The following is a 25,442-nucleotide window of genomic DNA, read 5'->3' as shown; positions in this document are numbered from 1 at the left end:
CACACATCCCCCCCCCCAACTGATAATCAATACACCGGAAAACAAAAAACAACAACACAACTCATAGCAGTGCTTGATTTATAACATAGAACACATGGGACATCCAGAAAGTATAAAACAATGAAGCTACCTAAGAACACGAATCATTCCGAAATACAATTATAAAGGAGCCTCTCACGTATGTACCTTAAGTATGTATACAATGAGAGGTGTGAACTTGCTTTTGCCAGGTAATATCATTTTTATTAGGTCTAATTTGAGACAAACACTCTCCTCATCAACACAAAGAACCCTTTCTCCTTTTCTGATCTTTCTTACTTGTCAGAGCTGAAAATCCACATTCACAACAATACGTTGTGGAGAACTGTAGATTCTGCATCACAGCTAGGATTGTCCTCAATATTACTTGGCACTCTTGGCTCTCATTTTGAAAAGATACCTATCCATATTCTGCAAGTAGAAAGAATGGTTTTGATAGTGTGCCACACTACTCTGAAATATTTAAATGTTTCTTTGATTGTCCCTGAATCTGAATCTTGAAGGAGAAGACTCGTTTTGTGTTCAGGTGTCTGCTTGCATCCTGCCTTTCAATTTATAGGAAAATGTACAAGGCAGCACACCAGTTTGGGGTCTGTTCTGGCCATAGCTGTCAACCATCCCTTATTTGGCGGAAAAGTCCCTTATCCCAACGCCGTGTCCCACTGCTGTCCCTTATTGATGATGTCCCTTAAATTTCCCGGGTTTCAAAGGAAGCAGCTCCTCTCCCTCTCTCCCTGCCAGCCAGGGAGGAGGGAGGCTCCAGCTGAGTTGCTTGGCTGAGTTGCTCACCCAATAAGGTGTCTAAGAACGACTGGGGGGTGGAGCTTGCATGCCTTGTGCCAATCAAATCAGCCGCGTTGCCTGGGGACTTGCCTTTGCTCAGCGCTTCCCAGTGGAGAGGTGACGGTGGTTTTCCTTGCTGCATCCCCTTTGCCGGGTTGCTGCGCTGTGGGAACCACCGCTTGAGGCTTCGTTTGGCTGCTGGCTGGGCTTTCTGCCTTTGGTCTGGAGGGGCTCAGAAGTTGAACATACCTGTGCTTGGAAAATCTCTTATTTTGGCTGCTGATCCCTTATTTTCGAGGCTGCTGGTCCCTTATTTTCAAATCTGTAAGTTGACAGCTATGGTTCTGGCTTCAGCTCTGTTGCTGGAAGCTCAGTTAGCCTCATTCGCCAGAAGTGCCCTTTTACTAACTGAAATGGATATTTCAGTTACGACTGGGGAAGCTTGCCGACAGTAGCTCATGCATTGGTTACTTCAAGAACAGAGCGTTGCAATGTGTTGCTCTGTGCACTTGATCCAGAAGCTGCAGTTGGTGCAGAATGCTGCAGCACGATTGCTGACAGGAGTGAGACCTTGTCCACATATAACATCTGTGCTCAGAGTTTTGCACTGGTTTCTGATCTGCAACCAGGTCAAGTTCAAGGTGTTGCTGTTAGTATGCAAAGCCCTTAACAGCTTGGGACCCGTTTACCTCTGAGATCACCTTACCCCACATATATCCTCTCCACTGCTTCAACATGCAGAACTGGCACTGTTTATAGGTGCCACATATTGTTCATTATGCATCTATGTTTCATTGTGGTGACACCGATACATTGGAACGCCCTGCCTATTGACATCAGGCAGGTGTCTTCACTGTACAGTCGTAACTTGGAAGTCGAATGGAATCCGTTCCGGAAGCCTGTTTGACTTCCAAAACATTCGAAAACCAAAGTGCAGCTTCTGATTGGCTGCAGGAAGCTCCTGCAGCCAACTGGAAGTCGCGAAAGCCCCGTCGGATGTTCGGCTTCCAATAATAGTTCGCAAACCGGAACAGTTACTTCTGGGTTTGCAACATTCAAGAGCCAAAACGTTCGAGAACTAGGCTATTCAAAAAACAAGGTACAACTGTACTCTTTTTGGTGCCTGATAAAAACATTTTTGTTTAGACAATCTGACCCGGATATCTAGAATACTGAGGTATTTTTAATTTATTGTAAACCACTTTGAGGTTTGTTTTTTTTACAAATGTGTACACATTTCCTGACATAAATAATACTCCTTTTTTTTTTAAAAAAAAAAAATATTTTTAAAACCAAGTTTTCTAAGACATGGTTTCACTTTATTGCAGTACATACGTTAATGACTAAGATTGGGATCTCTGACATCCCATTTTTTTCTTTTGGTTTGACTCAGTGATTTCATCCAAACCTGCAATTTCAGAGTGCTAATGGCCTCTCACCATTCTCAGGTGGGCAGCAGTTGCAGATCTCACCTCAGTCCACCACCCCCAGAAGCTAAGGCCCATGTGTATTGTCTTTTTTTTTTATAAGATATTTATTAAGACTTTCAAAGATAATACAAAAAGAAAAGAAACAACAAAAATGCAAAAATACAAAAATATAAAAATACAGAAATAAAAACAATTTTTTCCATTCACTTATTTTCTTTTAACTTATTTTCCCGACCTCCTCACACCTCCCTTTCTTATATTCCAATACAAATTATTTGTTCAGCAAATCCTCACCATTAATTCTTTTACTTATTTCAAATCCCTATTTTCCATATCTCTTAGCATTACAGCTGGAAACCATTAATTTCTTTCCAACATCATTCTAACATTCATTAATTTTACAATATTTCTGCAAATAGTCTTTAAACTTCTTCCAATCTTCTTCCGCCAACTCTTTTCCCTGGTCACGGATTCTGCCAGTCATTTCTGCCAGTCCCATATAGTCAATCATCTTCATCTGCCATACTTCCATAGTGGGTAGATCTTGTGTCTTCCAGTCTTGTCGACTGTTAGGGGAATTCTCTGGCTGGCAGAACCTAGGAGTGGGGATTCCCTGTCAAAATGCTGGCTTCAAATGGGCAGTGGCCTAGTTGACTGGCTCGGCATTAGCTGCGGGCTGTGTCTGGTCAGCTGGCAACTCATAAAAGCTGACTGCACCCTACCTACCCCTACCCCTCCACAGAGCAGCATGCCAAACAGCTAACAATTTTTATTTTTGCCTCTAGCCATCATTGTTGACCCCATTTTTCTCATGTTGGTGTCACTATGCTGACTTTGTACTACATTCTTGTTTGTGCATTTGTGGGGAAAGTTCAATAAATACTTAAATTTTAAAAAATTAAACATATAACAGCCAAACAACACATGAAATGCCTTTTCACAGGTCAGACCACTGGTCCATTTAGCCCAGTACCGCCCACACTGACTGGCAGTGGCTTTCTGAGATTTTAGATAGGGGTCTCTCAGCCCTATTTCAGGATACCAGAAACTGAACTGGGGACTTTTGGCGAGCTTTTGCCATTCCTGTCAAAGTTTCTGCTCTTCATTTCCTCAGACCTACCAGCACAGAAAGACTGGTGTAAGAAAGATTGCCTTCATTCTCAGTTAATGTCTCAGCGTGCTCAATGACAGCTCCATTTTCTTAAAATGATGCAACAGAGGCATCATTGCCTATTACAATAGCACATATTATTTAGACCCATCAGGTAAAAGAGTTTTTTAATACCTGCCAAGCCTTTGTCTCAGTGGTAAAAGGGAGATAAATTTAAAAAACAAGAGCAATGAAAGCTATTTTAAACAGCTTTTAGCTCTTTGAAAAGCAGCATTTGCTCTTCTAGTACAGTGGTACCTTGGGTTAAGAACTTAATTCATTCTGGAGGGCCATTCTTAACCTGAAACTGTTCTTAACCTGAAGTACCATTTTAGCTAATGGGGCCTCCTGCTGCCGCCGTGCCACTGGAGTACGATTTCTGTTCTCATCCTGAAGCAAAGTTCTTAACCCGAGGTACTATTTCTGGGTTAGCGGAGTCTGTAACCTGAAGCATCTGTAACCCGAGGTATCACTGTATCAGGCTCTGAGTCTGGGATGAGACTGAAGGGCCAAAATGCTTTATGGAAAAGGTGAGCTTTGAGAAAGCCTTTGAAGGAACAGAGAGAAGTGGCTCTATGTAAGAGTCCAGGTAATCCAAGATGTACCGTAAGTAAAGAGTGAGGAAACTGTGGTCCTCCAGAGGTTGTTGGACTACAAAACCCACCATCCACAACCATTTGTTATGCTGTCTGTGGCTGCTGGGAACTGGAGTCCAATGACACCTGCAAGTCTGCAGGTTCCCCCAGCACTGATTTTATGGGAATTAAGGACAACAGATGGAATTTTCAAAAGAGGACGAAGCTCCTTTGAAAGTATGTGAGGGAGGAACAAAAACACCCTCCGCCTGCCAAAATAAAAACTATAGGAAGACTATTTCATTTTGGTATGTTCTTATTGTTGTCTAGTAAATATAGTTATAATCACAAAACAGGCAATATATGAAAACAGCAGTCAGTGCCAGTCATGATTCTGACGAAGAACATGGTGGTGCTGGGTGGGTCATAAAACTGATATATTTAAGTATTCAGTAATAGGGAAGTAGTTTAAGGGCATTTGTGTACTTTTCTTAAGTGGATTTGGCTACAATAGGATGGGTCAGAATCAGAGGTGGACTTTGGTAATACGATGCCCTGAGAGAGGGCAATATTTGGCACCCTCCAAAACTAGTTCTTATTTTCACAATAATTCTTTTTGGTACCGTTACATTTTAGTGGGTCTTCTTAGTACTAGTATTAGTATTATTTTGTGCCCCCTTGGTGCTGTCAGAGTCTCCCACAGCTAGGGTAGACTGGATGCCTGTGAGCGAAGGGGGCATGTTGATGAACAGGCAAATAATGCAACAGCACATGGGGTGGAGAGGAGGCCTGAAGCCCTAAAATAGGGAGGGTGCAGTGGACGTAAGGACCGAGGGTACTCAGGCTGCCATCCTATACATAGCTATTTAGCAGTAAGTCCCTTTGAACCCATAGGGACGCGGGTGGCGCTGTGGTCTAAACCACAGAGCCTGGGCTTGCTGATCAGAAGGTCGGTGATTCGAATCCCTGCGACGGGGTGAGCTCCTGTTGCTCGGTCCCTGCTCCTGCCAACCTAACAGTTTGAAAGCAAGTCAAAGTGCAAGTAGATAAATAGGTACCACTCCAGCGGGAAGGTAAACGGCGTTTCCATGTGTTGCTCTGGTTCGCCAGAAGCAGCTTAGGCATGCTGGTCACATGACCCGGAAGCTGTACGCCGGCTCCCTCGGCCAATAAAGCGAGATGAGCACTGCAACCCCAGAGTTGGTCATGACTGGACCTAATGGTAAGGGGTTCCTTTACCTTTACCTTTACCCTTTGAACCCAGTCAGAGTTGACATGCTGAAGCTCCTTTCTCAAGGCTTGTGCATCTGCCTCCAAACTTTATAAATCATAGGCTGGGTGGGAGAGCTGGTTCCTCCTTGCTGTACCCTCCCCAGCCCAAGCCCACCACTTAGGAGCAAGAGGGTACTTTAGTTTTGTTCCCCTTTTGCTTGGTAAAGGACTTCTCACCCCCACCAACTGCTGGGTTCCTATGTGCCTTATAGGGTTATGAGCTCTGGACTTCCAATGCCTAAGACAATCCCCCAGAAACTAGTATTCTGCTGCCACCTTATCAATACTAATATCCCTTTGTCCCAGCCTTGATAGCTAAGCCAAACATGAGACGTGGTGTGAACAAACCAAAACTTTATTAGGGCAGTAAAAGCTCGATGTTGACAGGTACTTATACGATGTTGCACATAACAGAGCCTGGATATTTTATATCATGTGTTTATACTTCTATTAATAGCCTATCCTGCCCATTCTACCCATTGCTCCTCAGTTCCCAAACCAGCCACCCTTCATCATCCCTCTCCAAAATCCCAAGACACACACACACACACACACACACACACACACACACACGTTATAACTGTCACACTCCACCTTCAACAAATCAACATAAAAACATACCAGCATTCCTTCTCTCCCTCTCCCTTTGTGCACATCTTACCTTATATAGTACAAAAAATCCCTCCTGCAAAACATTTACCAAGTAGTACGTAAAATACAAAGCTGTACAGTTCAGTTACATTGGAAAACACCACAATCTTCTTTACAGTCACTGCGGAAGACATGTTTAAAGGACCAGTAGAAGGGCTTCATCTCCATCTGCCAAGGAGGAAAAGAGGCCGAAAGAGAGATTAGGGCGTTCACACTGGAGAAGGAGCCCTAAATCCAGCCAGCGACTAATTTTTTGCACCCCATGAGGTGCAGGGAAAGAGTTCTCAGGAAAATGTTTCTAGGCCACTCTTTGGCTAACGTTCTTATAGTCAGGGCCCAATGACTGCTTCTTCAGGAACATCACAGTGGAGAAGAGCCATTTTACCTGTGGGAAGTAATGAGAGTGGGGATAAAGGAAGACATACACCAGGAATGAATACAGAAGAAAAATATGCAAGATCTACTTGTTCTTAGTTCCTTTCCCCTTCCTATCTCCTGCCAGTCATGGTTTGCAAGGTACCGTATTTTTCGCTCTATAAGACGCTCCAGACCACAAGACGCACCTAGTTTTTGGAGGAGGAAAACAAGAAAAAAAATATTCTGAATCTCAGAAGCCAGAACAGCAAAAGGGATCGCTGCACAGTGAAAGCAGCGATCCCTCTTGCTGTTCTGGCTTCTGGAATAGCTGTGCAGCCTGCCTTCGCTCCATAAGACGCACACACATTTCCCCTTACTTTTTAGGAGGGAAAAAGTGAGTCTTATAGAGCAAAAAATACGGTATATTTATGTGTTTATTTACACATAACAACATGTCAAAAGAACAATGAGAAGAGTCTTGCTGGAGCAAGCCTTTAACAACAGAGGCAGAACATATCCATTGCAGTTAGTAGCCACTGATAACCTCATTTCCCATGAATTTGTCTTTTAAAGCCTTCCAAGTTGATGGCCGTCGCTACCTCTTGCTGGAGCAAATTCCACATGAAGAACTATGGCCTTTGGGCAATGAACCATAAAACCATTCCTTGCCATCTTTCCCCATCCCATTACCCTTAACTTGTCTTTCCCACCAACAAGTCAAATATTTTTGACTTGTTGTTCTGATTTTAGTGGGATATTGAATGGACTGTTTGACACAGTATACATGTAACGGTATAGGCTCATTCTTCTACAGAACCATCCAGTAATTTACAACTAACAGTACAAACATCTCAGCATTATCCCTTTGTCTTTTCTCGTCTTTCTATCCCTGATTTGTTTATGTTGCCTCCCTTCCTCCACCATTTAAATGCAAATGTCGATATATAATATCCCTTCCCCTCTACTCACTTTGAATAGTGTAATGGTGGCACCATAAGAAACACTGAGGAGGAAGAGAACAAAGAAAATGAAGATGGTTCGCCACAGGCGGTCCAGTTCCTCCTCCTTCTCATCACTGTAATCATCCATTGTTGACACAGTCACCTCTGTGAGGAGAGAGACAGAGACATCAATCCCTGTATTCACCATAAAACATCCCCAAGCTTCACCCACCACTAATGTCTATACCCTTTGTAATCAACACAGGCTACAGAAATCTCAAAGCTACCTGTTCTGAAATTTGACTGTAATTGCAGGTAGAAATGTATGAAACCCACAGGGTGGGAATTCTATCATAGTGCATTGGTAAGGTAATTCCTGACCTAATGCCAGGCTATGGGTTGCCATTTAAAAATCCACTTTCCCCATTAGATTCTGTCTGCTCCCGTTTGTTTGCCAAGTCTTCCCTGTCCATAGTAATATAGATACAAGTGGCAGGTATTAGCATGCATGCACACTTCACTTAGAGTTATACAGACTCATAGGTTCTACTCAGTAGTACTGATGCACTATTCTTATATTTCTTCTTATTCTTACAGTCTAACACGGACTACAAAACCCCAAAACCTATGACGCATGAACTGCACATCTGCAAGATCATCTATGGCCTACATAACAATAAATATCATCTAAATTTTGAAATAGAGGCTTGGTGTTAGAGTTTTGGTAACCCAGCCTGTTCACCCCAGGTAATGTTTGTGCCTAGTTCTTCAGAGTAACTTCAGCCTCTCTCTCTCTCTCTCTCTCTCTCTCTCTCTCTCTCTCTCTCTCTTCTGAGGGCCATATAGAAAGGCCACACAGTGAGCATCATGGTTGATGGGGGCTTTGAATCTGGTCTTCTAACCACCAAAACCGAACACTAGCCAGTACGCAAAGCAGGCCACCTGTTAATATTGAGGTATGGAGTAACCAGCGAGTAGGTGTGGGTAGGGAATTGTGTTCATTTCATGTGCAGGTGGCTGAGGCCACAGCATTGCAGCATAATTGGGGCAAGAGTCAAAACAAAATAAAAAAAATCCTTCCAGTAGCACCTTAGAGACCAACTAAGTTTGTTATTGGTATGAGTTTTCGTGTGCAAAGTATCTGAAGAAGTGTGCATGCACACGAAAGCTCATACCGATAACAAACTTAGTTGGGCTCTAAGGTCTTAATGGCTACCTACCTGTAACTGTAAACTGGGTGTTTGAGTGGAGATTTGGGCTGCTGGGCCCAAGTGTACTTAGAAATCCTACCCCCCCCCCCCGATTTTTAAAATCACTGCCCAAAATGTCAAGAGATTTTGAGGCAGCTTATCTTTTTGTGTGTATGTGTTTGACTGGGTGGTTCTGAGGTGATCCCAGACTATCTCTGTGAGGGGAGAAAATACCCCCCATTGTATACCTGCGTGTCATGATTGGGTCAAAGCACCCTCTCTAACATATTATCTCTCACATCCCACCCTCAATGTAAGGCCAGTCCAATAATATGTCCTGAATATTCAGTGAATTTGATTTTCTTTCATGGCTCCTCATCCATCTGACCTATTCGCCAATCTATCCAAAGCTTGGCTCAGTTTGCTCACCCATCCCAATCAGATTTAGGGTTGTTTATTATTATTATTATTATTATTATTATTATTATTATTATTATTATTTGCTATCAGCATTATCATAATTATTAATTTCAATTTCTCACAGATGGGATGCTAACTGTCACTTGATTTTTTTTTATATTTAACAGCCACTTTGAGGGATAAGTTTTGTAGGGACCCGGGTATGTAGTCCTGATGAAGATTGAAGATCACTCTTCCCTGTGGCTGTTTCTTGTCCCTGTTATCACATTTAGTCTGGCTCTTACAGACTATTCTTTGCTCTCAGTCAATGCAGGTGTGGTGCATTTTCTTAGTTTCTTCTGCTGCCTCCCTGAGATGAATAATCTGGGCAATGTGAGTTGATATGAAGGAAAGCTATATATTGTCGATGGTGAGTGTGCACGACTGTTGCACCAGATGACTGCTGGATACTTTCTGGCCCCATGACTCCCTTACTCCTGCTTTCTGTTGAACTATCTTTCCCCAGGATGCCTTGCCTGCTCCTGTACTTCCAGCTCCATACAGATATCTCTGTCCTTGTAGCAGAGAACATACCTTGCACAGATGGTAGCCAATGCTAGTCCTACTCAGAGTAGAGCTATTGAAATTAATGGACAAGTGGTAGTCTTATTCATTAATTCCAGTGGGTCTGCTGTGAGTAAGGCTAGCACTGGATACAGCCAATATCTGTAATTAGAACTGTCATTCATGATTTTATCTCGGTTTCTTTTAAAAGGATTAATGAAACTGTTATGTAGAGTTTAAAGAGCTGGAGCTGGTCAGTGACCAGCATTAGGCTGAGAAGGAAAGCTGATCAAGACTCAATAAAAGTCAGCTTCTTACATCTTATAAGATATATCCCAAACAGGAAGACAGAAGAAGAGAAGGGCAACATAAAATAATTTCCCACCAGCCGTCTGCAATGGGCAGAATACATATTCATATCAAGAAGGCAAAATTAGAATATGAGGCTTAGGCCTTGATTTTTTGGGACTGTGGCAAATTTAGAAATACATTTTGCTCATTTCCCCAGCCTTTTTATTTTTACTCCCTTGGTTTGTGCTTGTGTGTGTGTGTGTGTGTGTGTTCCCAAACATGCTCCCATTTCTAAATCCGTTGCTTCTGTTTGAGCCACCCAAGCCTTGTTAGCATCTTGGACCTTCTTGACATTCTGGTCCCCTTGCTCTGCTGCTGCTTCAGTTTTGCTTGTTTACACTGTCCTCCACAGCTTCTTTTCCTGCTGTAATATTATCTATCAGCTTCTAATACACAGAACACTGAGTTATAATACTGTTTCTGGGTCTGCAGTGAACTCCACAGCTCTGCCACAATTGACTAGTTTGAACCATTGAGGAACAGAGGCCTGGTGCCAGTTGACCAAAGGATGAAGCTGCTGGTGGTTGCGATGGGAGAGGTTGAGGGGGATCTGCAACAGAATCTTTGTGGGAGAGGAGGATACATAAATATTCCTCTTCAATGTTATAGCAGCTGTTTTCAGCACCAGACATTAAAAGGAGAGCAGCTTCCTGTGTATGGACATGTACAGAGGGAAGCCAGTGTGGAGCAGATGACAGGATGTTGGACTTGAGCCCGGTGGAATTTGACCCAGATTCAAATCACCATTTATCTAGATGAAGCTCACTGGGTGTCTTTGGACCAAATCACTCTCACTTCTAGGACATGGCAAGGGCCTGTTGTGAGTAGTAAAACTTCACATATACTGACACCAGACCTTTGCAACCTCCCCACTTCCCATGGCATAGCTCTGATAATGGCGAATACATTTTGCTTCCCATATCATGAAGACCCACTTAATAAATCCATTCTCTCCTTGCTTTCCAGAACACACCCACCCCACACCAGTCATCGATTCTCCTGCAAGTGACCACAACATGGGATATATCTGAGTTAGTTCTCTTTTATTCAGCCATAGGCCAAACATGCATGCATGGAAGACCTTTACACAGGTCATCTGACAATGCTAGAGGAAAATCCGGGAGAGGCTGAAGAGGTTACAGTGCATAGGAGGTATGGCCATCATTTTTTACCCTGGGATTTCTCCACGGTCCTCTGGGTGAACTTCATGGGGAGGGCTTCGTGGTAAACTATGCAAGTGAAAGGGGTTCCATTGTTCCAGTCAGAGAATGGGATTGTCAGCTTGCTGTAGATGAAGTGGGAGTTGTTGCTCTTGTCCTTCATGACTGGCGTGTTGACATGGTGATCTTCAGGCATGGCATTGTTATTCTTCAGCCACTGGATAGAAACTTCTTTTGGGGTGAATCCTGTGACCAGGCAGGTGAGCGTCAGCATTGGTGGCCGAGCACGGATTTCCTCGTTGTGCGGGGAGAAGAGGAACACCTTGGGAGCCTTTATGTCGCCTTTGGGGGGGGGATGGGGGAATGTATGAGAGAAAAGATGTGCCAGCAGTGATTAAGATTAGAACCAATTAGTGGATGCCGCAGTACATTCCCAATAATGATCCCAAAAGGCCCGTCATATTATCTGAAACTGCATGAGGATTTCCTCAGAGTCTACCTGTGCTCTTCTTTCTGGTCAGGAAACAATGCTCCCTCCCGGGGGTGGGGGGGTATTCAAGGGTACACAGTACTAACACCTTTTGTTTTGTCTTTAAAAAGTGTGGCACTTACTGTAATCACTTAATGGTGAGCAATGACACTTATTTTTCTAGAAAAAAAGCACTGCTTGTCTCCATGATATACACAGGTACCCCGTTTTGGGCACAATTCAAAGTGTTGGTGCTGACCTTGAAAGCCCTAAATGGCCTCAGCCCAGTATACCTGAAGGAGCATCTCTACCCCCATCATTCAGCCCGGACACTGAGGTCCAGCTCCGAGGGCCTTCTGCTGGTTCCCTTACTGCGAGTTACAAGAGGCCAGGCAGAGGGCCTTCTCGGTTGTGGCACCCGCCCTGTGGAATGTCCTCCCATCAGATGTCAAAGAAATAAACAACTATCTGCCTTTTAGAAGACATCTGAAGGCAACCCTGTTTAGGGAAGTTTTTAATGTTTGATGTTTTATCATATTTTTAATATTCTGTTGGGAGCCGCCAGATGGGCACGGTATGTAGGTATGTATGTATGTATGTATAAATAAAAAAATAAATAAAAAATAGAACAGCTTGGCCTTCTCTGGTGGCATTCGCATTCATAAATAGCACAGCAAACAAAGTTTTAGAAATTAATCTATCCATATTGCAATTCCTGTTACAATTTGAATGTCATGGCTTCTCCTCATGAGAATCCTGGGGCTAAATGGTTTGAAAAACAGTTTCAAGTACAGTAGACAGAGTAAATCCTCAACGACAACATTAACGAGCTAGAATGCATTTAGCTGAAGTCCTTTTGCATGTGGGTAGGGTAGGAAGAAGTGCAACATGGGTTGGGCTTCTTCAAGCTGGATGAATACATAAGATACCAAACCAAGATAGCAGAGATTTTACACAGCCTACTTTCTTTTAACAGATATACAGAGGGTGCCCATAACACAGAGAATTCCAGTCTTTCCTGAGAAGGTATTGGTATGCTCAAATTCCCACATTGTTCTTTCCAGGTACCTCCTTATTAGGCCACCAGCGAAAGGATAATGTACTTCCCTCAACAGAACTGGCTCAATCCTTCATCTGCCTATCAATAGACAGATTCAGGGGTTAGAAGGATCCTTAGCTGGAGATGGAAATAGTCCCAGTGTTGCCTTCTGATAAAAAGAATGCATTGCAGGTTTCTCAAGCACCATAAAAACCTGTGAGCAGAGACAAGTGTAGAATGATTGTGCAAACCTGCACAATAGCCCCACCAGACTGTGTGAGATTGCAAAGTGTGTCCGCAGTGTAAATCACAGATAAGCCAAGTGGTGCTGGGTGTTTAAGTATTCTCTTTCCTGCTGGAACACAAGGACACCAACCCCAGGACAGGAGACCAACACTGTTTCCCTCTTACCTCTCATCTTGGCAATGGTCCTATTGATGGGAGCAGCCAAGCTTGGATATTCCACCTTGCAGGTGAATTCCTCACCCTGCAGCCATGTTGTGACAGGGAGGGAGCTGGTCGCGGTGTACTTTCCATTAAGCTCTTCTTTCACTTCCAATAAACCTGGGCTCACAGGTCCTGAATCTGCCCGTGACCAGGTGACTTTCAGCCCATCTGCATTTTCCAGATTTTCCACCACACAGGTGAGCGTAGGGTCTCTGTTTATGTACAAGTCTTTTGCGGTTGGGGGCATGATTCGCACGCTAATGCCAGCGGAGGGGCAATCAGTGTTATCTGGGGATACAAACGTCATGTTACTTCTCCAACCGCCCCTCCCCTCTCTGCTGTTTTAGGGGCTTGCATGCATCCTGTTAAGAAGGGCAGTCATTGCTGCAGAGTAAAAGGAATCATTAACTCCACACCTGGTACATGTATTAAAGGAAAGAAGCTGGCATTTGGTGCCCTTGGGTGTCCGAGAATCAATAAAAGCTCCATATTCCATTGTCAGTAACCAAGCAAAAAATAAATTAAAAATAGTTCCCTGTCACCCTCCATATTCCATTGTGAACAATGAGCAGGAACAAACAGTTCCCTGCCACCCCCTTCTACAACATCAGCTTCTGCTATCAAGACCACATTGTTTTATGTAGGAGAAGGCACTGAGTCAAACTACATGTTGTAGAGGAAGGAAAATGTCCTCTGACCCCACCTCCCTGGAGAGGATAGCATATTTGCCAAGACTTTTCATGGACATTTGCGGCACTCTCATGTCCACTGCACTATGTCTTCCCCAAGTCCTGCTTCCAGTAGAAATGGAAAATAACTACTCTGCCATTAAGGTCATGTGTACATTGCAGTCAGTGGGAAAAGGTTTATTTCAATGGGCCATGATAGAAAGCAGTGCATATGTATGTATGAATGTATGTATGTGTATGTATGTGCATACTGTGTGTGTGTGTGTGTGTGTGTGTGTGTATAATGTATACACACGCACATACATACAGTGGTACCTCGGTTTAAGAGGACTCACAGGTAAGTTCCACCCTCTATTTTGTGGGCAGGGCGGTCCCATCCTACCTGGCTAACTCCCCTGGCAACGCCCCCCCCCCCGCCGGGATTGGTTAACTGTTCAGGTATCCAGCGTGGGAGGGGGCAAAGCCAGGTTTTTAGGGAGCTGTGTAGGATCGGGGGGGGGGGGGCTGCACGCAACCACACAAAAAATGCCCCCCATTTGATGTGGGGAGCGGTCATTACGAACAATTCGGTTTACGAACTTCACAAAACCTGAAGTAGTGTCCCGTTTTGAGAACTTTACCTCGGTCTAAGAATGGAAGCTGAACAGTGGAAGGGCACTGGCGGCAGGAGGCCTGATTAGGGAAAGTGGGCCTCGGTTTCGGTTTAAGAACAGACTTCTGGAATGGATTAAGTTCGCAAACCGAGTTACCACTGTGTGTGTGTGTGTGTGTGTGTGTGTGTGTGTGTGTGTGTGTATGAATTAGGAAGGACACTATCTTGAAATGCTTAGCACTTGAGAGGACCCTCAGTAATCTCGAAGCAGTTGTCCTCTTCACCCCTGCATTCCAGTCCATGCCCACCAAAACAGAGGAAAACACAAGTGCCAGCTCAGTCAACCTTTCCTACCTTCACATATCTTGGCTTTGCTTTTCAATTTGGTTTGGGTTGCTTCGTGGAACACCTGGCAGTGGTAGGTATTCCCAGCCTGCCAGTCTTCTTTGCTAACATTGACTGTGCTTGTGGTACTGAAGGTGTACCCGTGGGCATCCTTCCTGGGTGGTGCTGTGACCGAGGATAGCAAGCCAGGTTGCCCACCCACTAGCCACTCTATCGTCACCCTGCTGGGGTAGAAGCTGGAGATAATGCACAGCAGCTCAATGGTGGCATGCCTGGGATCGCAGGAGGAATGGAGCAGGCGGACTTCTGGGGCCACTGCTGGTTTCGCAGGAGAGTCTGGAGGGGTATAAGTTATGGGAAAGCAGGGATGGGTTAACTTGTCAATTTTGATTTCTCTTAGTTTCTCTCTCCCCCCCCCATTCTCCATATCTGTATGCAAATATTTCTAAAATAAGTACTTATGAAAAATTTTTTCCTAACATGCTGTCTTTACATACAATCTTGCCTAATATAAACATTTTTGCTAAGCAGTGCTCCTGATATAATGCATTTTAATATGTTATTTATACTAATATATCCATTTTTGTGCACATCTTTCCCTAGTAGATGCATTTTTGTACACTCTACTCGGCTGGAGAACTGCTTTGCAAAATCCGGATAAGTGTGAATTTGAAAGGATGGCTGTGTTTTCATTCAAGTGTTGTTGTGAATTAGGTTGATTCATATTTAAATCTGAACTGAACTGATATTCTCCCACATCCATATGTGAGTGAAATTAATACCATTTGTTCGTGATCTGTCCCCCTTCCCCATGTCTTAGTGATCTTCACTTTTCCACCTATTTCCCTCTCCATGTAACCTTTGAGGCCTAAGTGGCTACTAGTTCTGCAATTCGCCTCTTTTGGTTCTCCTATTATCATCCTCCCCACCTTTTGACATGCTGATCCCAAAGTTATGAACATCCTCACTTTCTCATCAAGGCACTTTCCCCCCACTCGGTATCCCTATTCAAAGCTTGCCTCCCCCCTGTAGCTATCGTGCTTTGCCTTGGCACAGGCAGATCAATCCTAGCCATTCCTTCCAACATTACAAGTGATTGGGCTGTAGGAACAGCCAACCAACCCAGAACTTAATTCATTTCACTGGTTCTGCAGGTTGACAACTCATATAAGGAATTAAAATGAGGGGTCATGAATGCCATTCACATGTGTGTGTATGTTTTGTGTTTTGGTAACATTGCTCCAAAGAAGAATGGCCACAAATCCCTCTAAATCAATCTAACCTTGAAATGCATTCCAAAAAGCTGCTGCTGGATGATGCTCCAACTTGCTGCTGACAACTGAAATCTGAAATGGTGCAACCTGACTTTTTCTTATACCATTGTTGGTACTGAATGGAGGATTCTAAACTCGTTCTCTCCACTCCAACCCCTATATTTCATTTGTAAGCCTTGTTGGGCAGAGGCAGTTTTTCTTTTGGCTGGTGCCTGCCATGCTTAATGTGCCTTGGAATGAGACAATAATACTACCCAAAAATATTGCATCTATTGCCCCTCTCTCTCCACCCAAGTACTTTACTTTCTTTAACCGCATTGATTGCCCATTTGAGAGTTAAAAAGCAAGCAGGTAATCAAGGCCCAGAAAGACTCACGCTCAATGTCTTTGTTGGCTGTGAAGCCGGTAGCTGCATGTGTGACATTGCATTCAAACTTCTCCGATTCCCAGGTGCTGGTTGGGATGGTGAGCTGGCTGGTGAGAGTGTAAAGGCCCCTGGATGAATCCAATTTCGCAGGGAAAGTCCGGATGCCGCTGGAGATGGCTCCCGAATTCCACTGTACTGTGACCGGTTCAGGAAAGTAGCCAAAGACCAGACAACCTATGGAGACCAGGGAGGCGGTAGAGGAGTCTTGGCTACAGGGAGGCAATGGGAAGACCGTCGGGGCTGTGGCACTTGCTGCAATTAAAGAGAGCAAAAGACATGTTGAAGATATGCTGTGCAGCAAATGTGTGTTCCATGGGCTGAGTGTGGGTTACACGATATCATTGTCTCATTCCTGCCCTCATCACAACATAGTAAGTGGTAATAAGTGTCTCTAGCACCACATCCATGCCAACTCAAAAATGGAAAGTATAATGCTGGTGGTCAACAAAAGAGATTTAAAGACTCTCTCAAGGCAAATCTAAAAAAATGTAGTATACACATTGACAACTGGGAAACACTGGCCTGCGAGAGCTCCCACTGGAGAACTGCCTTTACCAAAGGTATCACGAGCTTTGAAGACACTTGAAGTCAGGATGAAAGGGAGAAATGTGCTAAGAGGAAGGCATGCTTGGCAAACCCTCACCATGATCATTTTCTCCCTGGAAACCTATGTCCCCACTGTGGAAGGATGTGTGGATCCAGAACTGGCCTCTACAGTCACTTATGGACCCACTGTTAAAACTGTGTTTATGGAAGACAATCTTACTTGGCTATGTGTGATTGCAGAAGAAGAAGAAGAAGAAGAAGAAGAAGAAGAAGAAGAAGAAGAAGAAGAAGAAGAAGAAGCAGCAGCTATGTTCGGGCCTGGACAGAGCTTGTCTGATGCCCTGGCTGGGATTCTTCTTAGAATTAAGTTATGAACGCAAACAAAAAAAGCAGCTGGTACCTGGCTTAACCCTCCAAGACCTGGAGTGAGTGGTAGTTTCTTTAGGGAATAGTTGTCCTGGAGTTCTCTACCATTTATGGCTAATTTTAAAGTATTTTCCCTTACGCAAGTCGACAGTGACTTCCCTGGTCAGGAAAACCATAGATATGTACATTTCACTTCATCACTCTGCTCACTCATATGTATCTCCCAGACCAGTAAGGAGCCCTGTCGCAATTTCTATTAAGATCTTATTGATACTAGAAGCAAATCCTTTGCTCTTGGAGCCAGTGCTAATAGTAAGAGCCCCTAATAGTAAGTACCCCTGGACGGTTAAGTCCAGTCAAAGGCGATTATGGGGTTGTGACACGCATCTCGCTTTCAGGCCATGGGAGCTGGTATTTGTCCACAGACAGCTTTCTGGGTCATGTGACCAGCATGACTAAACCGCATCTGGCACAAAGGAACACCATAACGGAAACCAGAGTGCACAGAAACACTGTTTACCTTCCTGCCACAGTGGTACCTATTTATCTACTTGCACTGGTATGCTTTTGAACTGCTAGGTTGGCAGGAGCTGGGAACAAGCAACTGGAGCTCACCCCGTCGTGGGGATTCAAACCGCCGACCTTCTGATCAGCAAGCCCGAGAGGCTCAGTGGTTTAGACCACAGTGCCACCCGCATCCCTCAGTTCATCCATAGTTCTGCTATTGCCAACAAGTTCCAAACCTACTGGGCATGAAGAATGCTGCTTAATTGATCTCCTGGCCCTTTGTTTGAGAGAGGGAAGGTATCTATTGCACCAAAGCAACAGTTTCAAACTTGTTTTCTTAAGCACGAGAGCTAGAAACTCTCTTGAAAATACTGAAAGCTTAGGATGCCGAATTATTTGTAGAATACAAACAGCACCCACCAACTGGCTGATTATCTCCAAATTTGCCAAATGCTTGACACCTGCCCTTGAGCTGCATTTGCACTGTTATTCAGTGAATTCCACATCAAAATTTTTTGGCTTCAAGTTCTTAATCTATAACCAAACCAGATACATTTTTATTTTGAAGTCTACATTTATTTATTTTTTAAAAAGTTGTGGGGGGGATCTTACATCCATGAAAAGGGGGCTTTGTGGTTTATGGAAAGCGGTAAGAAGGAAGCGTGTAGTTTTTGCCTAGTTTTCACTGGTGGCAAAACTGTCTGGCCTATGCCTAAAGGAAACAATGTCAGGGAGGAAAAATTCTAGCAGCAGGGTGGGGAACATTTGTAACCCAAGGGTCTCATTCCATCATGAGCAATGTTCTGGGGGCACATGCTAACTGGAGTCATGTTCAAAGTCAAAAGGAGCCAAGATGAACAGAGCAAAAGATGGAACTCTTTTGCACTTTCTAGCTGCAGAAAATTCAGAGGATTCTGTGCACACATAGATTCCCCCATCCAAATTAAGCAAGAACCAATATCACAATACAAGGACACTTCCCAATCAGGCAAAAAACACTCAAGGAATGGGATGTGGTAAGTCTGGGGAGGGTTGTAAAAGCTGGATGGAGAGAATGGAGGGGCAAATTTGTCCTCTAAGCATGAGGTGCCCCATTTCCCCCTGGTTCACTATCTGAACAACAACAGGACTTTTTACAAATAATGCAGGTTGGGGAAAAAACAAAGGCATATCAGCCATGTGTTATCTCTGAGACCTAGATCTACTACCTCTGTGGGAACAAGGCCTTGCTGTCCGTTAGAGGACACAGAGCCTTAGGCCAAGAGGGTGCTGCTGGACGTCTGTCACATGAGAAAAACTTCAGGTTTCTCAACAGCTTGCAAATTGTGGACACGTTTGCACATAGCAAGTTCCTTTCCCCGCACAGGTGTCACTCAGACAGTTAGGAGGGGAAGCTTTTCCTGCCATGATGGGAAAAACTTTAACTGCTTAGATACCTTGCTTCAGGAGTAAGACCAAGGAAACAGCCATGTGTCTCTGGTGGCTGACTCAACAGGCAGCATACATAATAAAACAGACTATGCAACAACTCAGTAAAATGATAACATCAAGAAAAGATAACCCTGCAGTAGATAAAATCCAGGCATAAAATGGGACTGCCCAGCAATCTTTAAAAGCCAAGAAGGTGCAAATATTGTGAGAAAGCATGACTCCAACAACATGTTCTCAAATGCTGAATGTGAGCAATCTCAGCATGTGTGAGTGTAAAAGATGAGGTGTGTGAATCACTGTCCACACAGAGATGTTTAGAAGTCTTGGGGATGCTGCTGAACAAAAGCAACTCATAATTAAGACAGTTTCAACGAGGCCCATCCCAAAGGCAAGGCAGGGACAATGCTTTGCAGAGACAAGTTCCAGAAAAGAGGAACCATTCCAGTTAAATAGTGACAACTGCCAAACATGTCCTTCTCTAGCTACAAGACCTGGGATGCCTTTCAGCCCCATGGAACTTCCCTTCTGACCTTGCGCAGGCCCCCTCCCCAGTCACCCACATCTTCTCTACCTTCCCCTCCTCAGCCAGAGATGATGATCAAACTTAGGAGTCCCAGCACATGCTGACTCCAGCTTGCAACCACTGGAAACCACTCTCCTAATGTGGGGAGTCCATGCTTGTTTTAAGCTGTTATGCTCCTCTCTCCTCCCCCAGAACCATGAGCTTCCCCAGGGCTGCCACTCTCAGGTGCAACAGATACCACATTCCTTGTTCTCTAAACCACTCAACTACTCTACTCTTCTATGGCTGGGTACACACCTCTGTCCTAACCAGCTTGGCCCCACTCATCCATTGCAGCCCACTCCAGAGAGAACCCAAGGCTCCTGTTTACTTCAGCCATTGCAGCCTAGCAAACCTTAGGGGTCTTTTTGCCCCAAAGAACATTTTCTGAGCAGGGAACTTAGGCTCCTCAAAGCCGCTTGCTTCCTAATCCTCTTGTTCCTTGGCTGAGCTTGCAATTTCAGGTCTCAAGAGATGAAGCCCTAAAGCTACACATTACAGCTCGGGCATCGGACAGGCATTCAAGTAGCCCACTGGCTCCCCCACAGCTCCCACCCTGTCAGCTTCTTGTATGGCTTCCCTGAAGCCAGACCCTGAGCTGAGAGCCAAGCTAAGGTAGCCTTCTCGATCCAAGACAGCTTCCTTGAAGCCTACTATTCAAGTAAGAATTGGGGGATCTCCAGGCTGAGATTCATGCCTGAAGCAGATCCAGCCCCCATGAAGCCTGTTACTTGTTTGAATGGTCAGGAATTTCCCAGCTGAGCATCAGGCTTGGACCAGACTTTCAGAAAGCACCTCCTGCTGCCTACCAGCTTCCTACATCTGAAGGGTCAGGAACCTCCTAGCCCCCAGCCAGCCCCTGCCCCCTGGTTGCTCCCTTTCGGCTTCTTGCAGCCTGCTGTGGCTCAGGAAGTTTATGGGTCTCTCAGTTTGACACTGGGCTTGGCACAGGCTTTAAGATACTTCCTTGCTCCTGAAGCCTGTTGTGGATCTGGGAGGCCAAAAGCACCACAGATGAGCATCAGGCATGGAGACAGGCTTTCAGGCAGCTCCTCTGCCCCCTGCCAGGCTGGAGCCTCCTGCTCATCTGGGTGGTGGTGGTCAGAAATCTGCCAGCTAAGCATCGGAGTGGATTTTCAGTCACCTTCCTTGCCAAAAGAAGCCTAACATTCTCCTGCGAAGTTTGGGAGACTCCCAGCTAGCATCACGCTAGAGCAAGCTCTTCAGGCAGCCCCTTGTTCCCTGCCATCTCCCCTGAAGTTTGCTGATTGATAGTACCTCCCAGCTGAGCATCAGGCTAACAGCAGATGTCCAGAGAGCTTGCCTACTGCTTCCCACTAGTTTATGTGAAGTCTTACATTGATCTGAGTTAGCAAGAATCTTCCAGCTGTTTGTTAGGCTTTGGACTGGCTTCCAGGCAGCCTCCCACCTTGCTGCTCCCTACTAGCTGTTTTTTGTGTAGCCTAATACATAGCTGGGGGGGGGGTCAGAAATCTCCGAGTCGGTCACTAGGTTTAGGGCAGCCATCCAGGCAGTCTCCCCTCTCAGCTGTTGCCCACCAGCTTTTGTTATTTCTAATGCTCAGCTAGATAGTCAAAAGTCTCCCAGCTGAGCTTGGGACAGGCATCTATGCTGTCCCCTCTCCTGGATGCTCCCTGCCAGCTTTTGTGAATGATAGCACTCGGGTGGGTTGTCACATACCTTCCAGTTGTGCACCAGGCATCAGGAAACCCCACTGGCTGTTTCCTACCAGCTTTTGTGACTCCGAGCACTCAGCTAGGTAGGCAAGAAACTCCTAGCTGAGCATCATGCTTGGGGCAGGCATTTTGTCAGCCCACCCAGCTGCTTCCCACCAGCTTTTCTGAAGTGTCACACAAACTTGGGTGGTCAAGAATCTCCCAGCTGAGCACCAGCTGCTCCCCAGCACCTGCAGAAGCTTTACACTGTGGGCTGGCTTCAACTTTCCTATGTGCGCCAAGATCAGCTTCCTTGAAGTAGATATTGAAGAATCTCCCAGCTGAAGATCAGGTGGGACAGAGCTCCAGTCCCCCACCATTTATTCTCGCCTGCTGCTTCAACATGACGCCAAGAATTTTTCAGTTGAGCGTCAGGTGGATTTTATAGCACTCCCTTGCACCTGTCCAGCTTGTTTTAAGCCTGGTGCTCAGCTGCAAACCAGGAATCTCCCAGCTGAGTATCAGGCTTGGGACAAGCTTTCAAGTAGCTCCACTGCTCCCTGCGAGGCTGAAGCCTGCTGTTCATCAAGGAGTGGGGACAGTAGCAGAAATCTCCCAGCTAAGCATTTGGCTGGAGTAGACTTTCAACCACCCTCCTCCTTGCCAGATGAAGCTTAATCTGAAAGTCAGGAAACTCCCAGCTAGGGATTAGGTTAAAGCAGGCTCTCAGGCAGCCTCTTGTTCCCCACCAGCCCTATCAGTCTGTTGATTGTCTGATAAGCCAAGTATCTCACAGTTGAGCACCTGGCTTTTGCCATGCATCCACATAGCCCTCCCCACCTTCTCAGCTGCTCCCCCCCCCAGCTTATGTGAACAGCTAGGTGGTCAAGAACCTCGTATCAGGCTTGGGGCAGCCATCTGGGCAGCCCACCCACCTGGCAGCACCCGACTAGCTTTTGTGAAGCTTAACTCTCAACTGGGTGGTCAAGAATCTTCCTGTTGAACATGAGGCTCAGAGCAGGAATCCAGGTGCCCTCCTCCCAACTGCTCCCCACCAGCTTACATAAAGCCTGACATTCAGCTGGGTGGTCAAGAATCCCCCAGTTGAGCAAGAATCCCCCGGGCTTGGAGCAGGCCTCCAGGCATCCGCCCAGCAATTGCAAAAGCTTACACATAGCCCTACTTCTTAACTGCTTCCTCCACCAGCTTATGGGAAGACCAGCAGCTAGGTAGGTGGCAAAAAATCTCCCAACTGAGCGTGCAGCTTGGGACAGCCATGCAGGCATTCCCCTCCCCACCAGTTTTTGTGAATTACATCACCTGGGTGGGTTGTCAAATACTTGTGCCTAAAGCTTGCTGCCGGCATCAGGAAACCTCTGAAGCTGCTCCCTACAGATTTTGTGGTTCCTAGCACACAGCTAAGTAGTCAAGAATCTTCTAGCTGAGCATTGGGCTTGGGGAGGCATTTTGGCAGCCCACCCACCCGGCTGCTCCCCTCAGCTTTTGTGAAGCCTAGCTCACACTTTGGTGGTCAAGGATCCCCCAACTGAGCATCAGGCTTGGGGCAGCCCTCAAGGCAGCCCCACCGGCAGCCCCCAAGCACCTATAACACCTTGTATTCAGGGCTGGTTTCAACTTTCCTCTGCTCCAGGATTAGCTTCCTTGAATCCTAATACTGAACTAGGTATTGAACTGTACAGCTGTGCATCAGGTGAGGCATAGCTCCAGTTTCCCTCCCTCCAGGGTTCATGAAGTATACTGCTCATGTATGAAGCCAGGCGTCTTACAGCTGACATGGATTTTATAGCACTCCCTTGCACTTGTCCAGCTTGTTGCAAGCCCTGGTGCTCAGCTGGGTCCTTGCCATCATCCAGCTGGGACAGGTTTTTGGGTAGCTCCATTCCTCCCCATCGGCTTCCCATAAACCTTGCACTCCTTCAAGAGAGCAGGAGTCATTAGGCTTGGAGTAAGCTTTCAGGTAAGTTTAAAGCCTGCTGCGGTGAGGTGAGGAATTTCACAGCTGAGCACCTGACTTTCAGTCTCCTCCTTCCACCCAGCCAATTCCCTGGAAGCCATATGTTTACGGGGAAGTTGGGAAGCATTTGAGCAAGCTTTCAGGTAGCCTTCTTCTGCCTAACCCACCTCTTTGAAGCTCAACATTCCTCTGGGAACTCAGGAGCTTCCCAGTAGACCATGAGGCTTCAGCCAGACTCTCAGGTAGCCCCCTTGCCCCCCTCCAGCTTCCTAGCATAAACCATAGCTTGGATGCAAGAAGCAGCTTGGCAGGTAACCCAGCTGGGATCTAGCTGAGTAACAAGCCTGGGAGAAGTTAGCAAGGAGCCCTGGGGCTTTTCTCACCTACCGTCTTAAGGCTTCTCTCTTGACTGAGTGGTGGGAAGCTTCTGAGCTCAATGTGGCACTTGGGGAAGGTTCATGTGCCCATGTTGCTGTAGCCTGACATTGGAACATAGGAAGCTTCCTTATATTGAACTCAGCATTGCCTACAGCATTGCCTGGCAGTCCTCCTTGCCTCATGAGCAGCAGCTCCAAGCTCTTTCTGTTCCTCCCGTCTCCCTTACATAAAGATGCACAGTTGCTGTAGATAGTCCCTTTCTATACAAATGTAACAGAGTCCCATAATTTCTCAATATAATTTTTTGTTGTCTAAGATGTAATTCATAATCCATTGACACCTTTGCTGCAGAAGCTAAAACACTCTCCTACTGTCTAGATAATATAGGAATCTCCAATTCTTAATTCCATTCTTTTATCAGAATCTGCATATCAGATTGATTTATTGATACCAAATATCTATAAAAAAATAGTAACCAGCTTTTTGGTCTCAAAGGATTTAAGCAATTGTTCTAATATTTCTGGTGTCTTCAATGCTGGTCCGAACAGGGTTATTAACAAATGCTGCCATTGCAGATACTTTAGGCCACCTCTGGAAAGTGGTAAGTATCTTTTAACGCAGCATATGTATAAAAGTCAACTTATTCAATTGGTCCAGAGTCTATGTACCTGAATCCACCCAACCTTCCGTACTACAATTTCCCTGCCCTCCAACATAAAGAACAAACCCTCTTCTGAACTCACCGATCCCAAGGTTGGAGATGATTGAAGCAACCAGACCTCTGTTGGATGACCCACAGTCTGTTTCTGTTGGGGAGTCATTTCCGCCGCAATGAGGCCTTCAGAGTTCCCCCCAAGTTCTTAAGAAGTCCCTTTAAAAAGAACACTGACATCCTGAGAGCTGGCATGAAGGTGTGAAAATAATAATAATCAGAAATGAGGTCCAGGGGATATATTTGGGAGCCAATCACTTCCTCTTTTTTATCACCTGGTTTAACACCTTTTCAAAACCCAAAAGTTCCATTGCTCAGAAAAACAAGGCTATATGAAGTACCGGAATTGGGCTGAATTTGGCCTGCAAAAATTCAAACCACTTGTTTTTTTCTTACCTATGCACACATTAATTTATTAGTTGATTAAACTTAACAGGGTTAGTTTGTTTTTTGCCCAGGGGCAATCAAGGTGATGTATAAGACCAAGGGGAGGTAAAGATACCCAGGATTCCAAAGTATTAAACAAACAGTATACCTGTAAATGGCCCAGTATACCTGCAGGAGAGTCTCCACCCTGATCATTCAGCCTGCACACTGATGTCCAGCTTTGAGGGCCTTCTGGTGCTTCCCTCCCTGCGAGAAGTGAGGTTACAGGGAACCAGGCAGAGGGCCTTCTCGGTAGTGGCACCAGCCCTGTGGAACGCCCTCATCAGATGTCAAAGAAATAAACAACTATCTGACTTTTAGAAGATATCTGAAGGCAGCCCTGTTTAGGGAAGTTTTTAATGTTTGCTATTTTATTGCTTTTTTATTCTGTTAGGAGCCACCCAGAGTGGCTTGGGAAACCCAGCCAGATGGGTGGGGTATAAATGAATTAATAATAATAAAAATACTACTACAATTTTTCAGGTAGTCAGACCTCCAGTAACTTGCCCTGTTCCTCTTTCTCACCAGTGAGTTGAAAATCCCACTGAATCAGTAAGGATTACTTCTGAGCAGACAGGTATAGGGTTGCATGGTCAATTTTGGTGAACTTAGTGAGGTATGACGTTGTTGTAAGTGGAATTATTTCCAGCTATAAGGATGGCATTGTCAAAGCTTGAGTGCCATTCTAGGCCTCACCCTCATTTAGTAACCATTTTTGT

At 45.2% G+C, this 25,442-nt stretch overlaps 2 long non-coding RNA genes and 1 gene segment (V, D, J or C); all 3 read right to left on the bottom strand.

The window, feature by feature from the left end:
- LOC307201900 overlaps positions 1–25,442 on the bottom strand; it is a 50,681-nt gene that overhangs the window by 6,754 nt on the left and 18,485 nt on the right. The gene's annotated exons all lie outside the window — the stretch shown is intronic.
- Positions 5,589–7,360, bottom strand: LOC307201904. The gene is made up of 2 exons (XR_013832782.1): positions 7,227–7,360; positions 5,589–6,285 (listed from the first exon to the last, which is right to left on the bottom strand). It is a non-coding gene; the product is annotated as an uncharacterized lncRNA (long non-coding RNA).
- On the bottom strand, positions 10,731–19,033 carry LOC307200525 (Ig gamma chain C region-like). The segment is given in 5 exons: positions 19,000–19,033; positions 16,094–16,396; positions 14,453–14,779; positions 12,782–13,105; positions 10,731–11,204 (listed from the first exon to the last, which is right to left on the bottom strand).

This window comes from Podarcis cretensis, assembly GCF_951804945.1.
Source record: "Podarcis cretensis genome assembly, chromosome: 13".
Taxonomy (NCBI): domain Eukaryota; kingdom Metazoa; phylum Chordata; class Lepidosauria; order Squamata; family Lacertidae; genus Podarcis; species Podarcis cretensis.
This window is presented reverse-complemented; position numbering and strand designations above follow the sequence as displayed.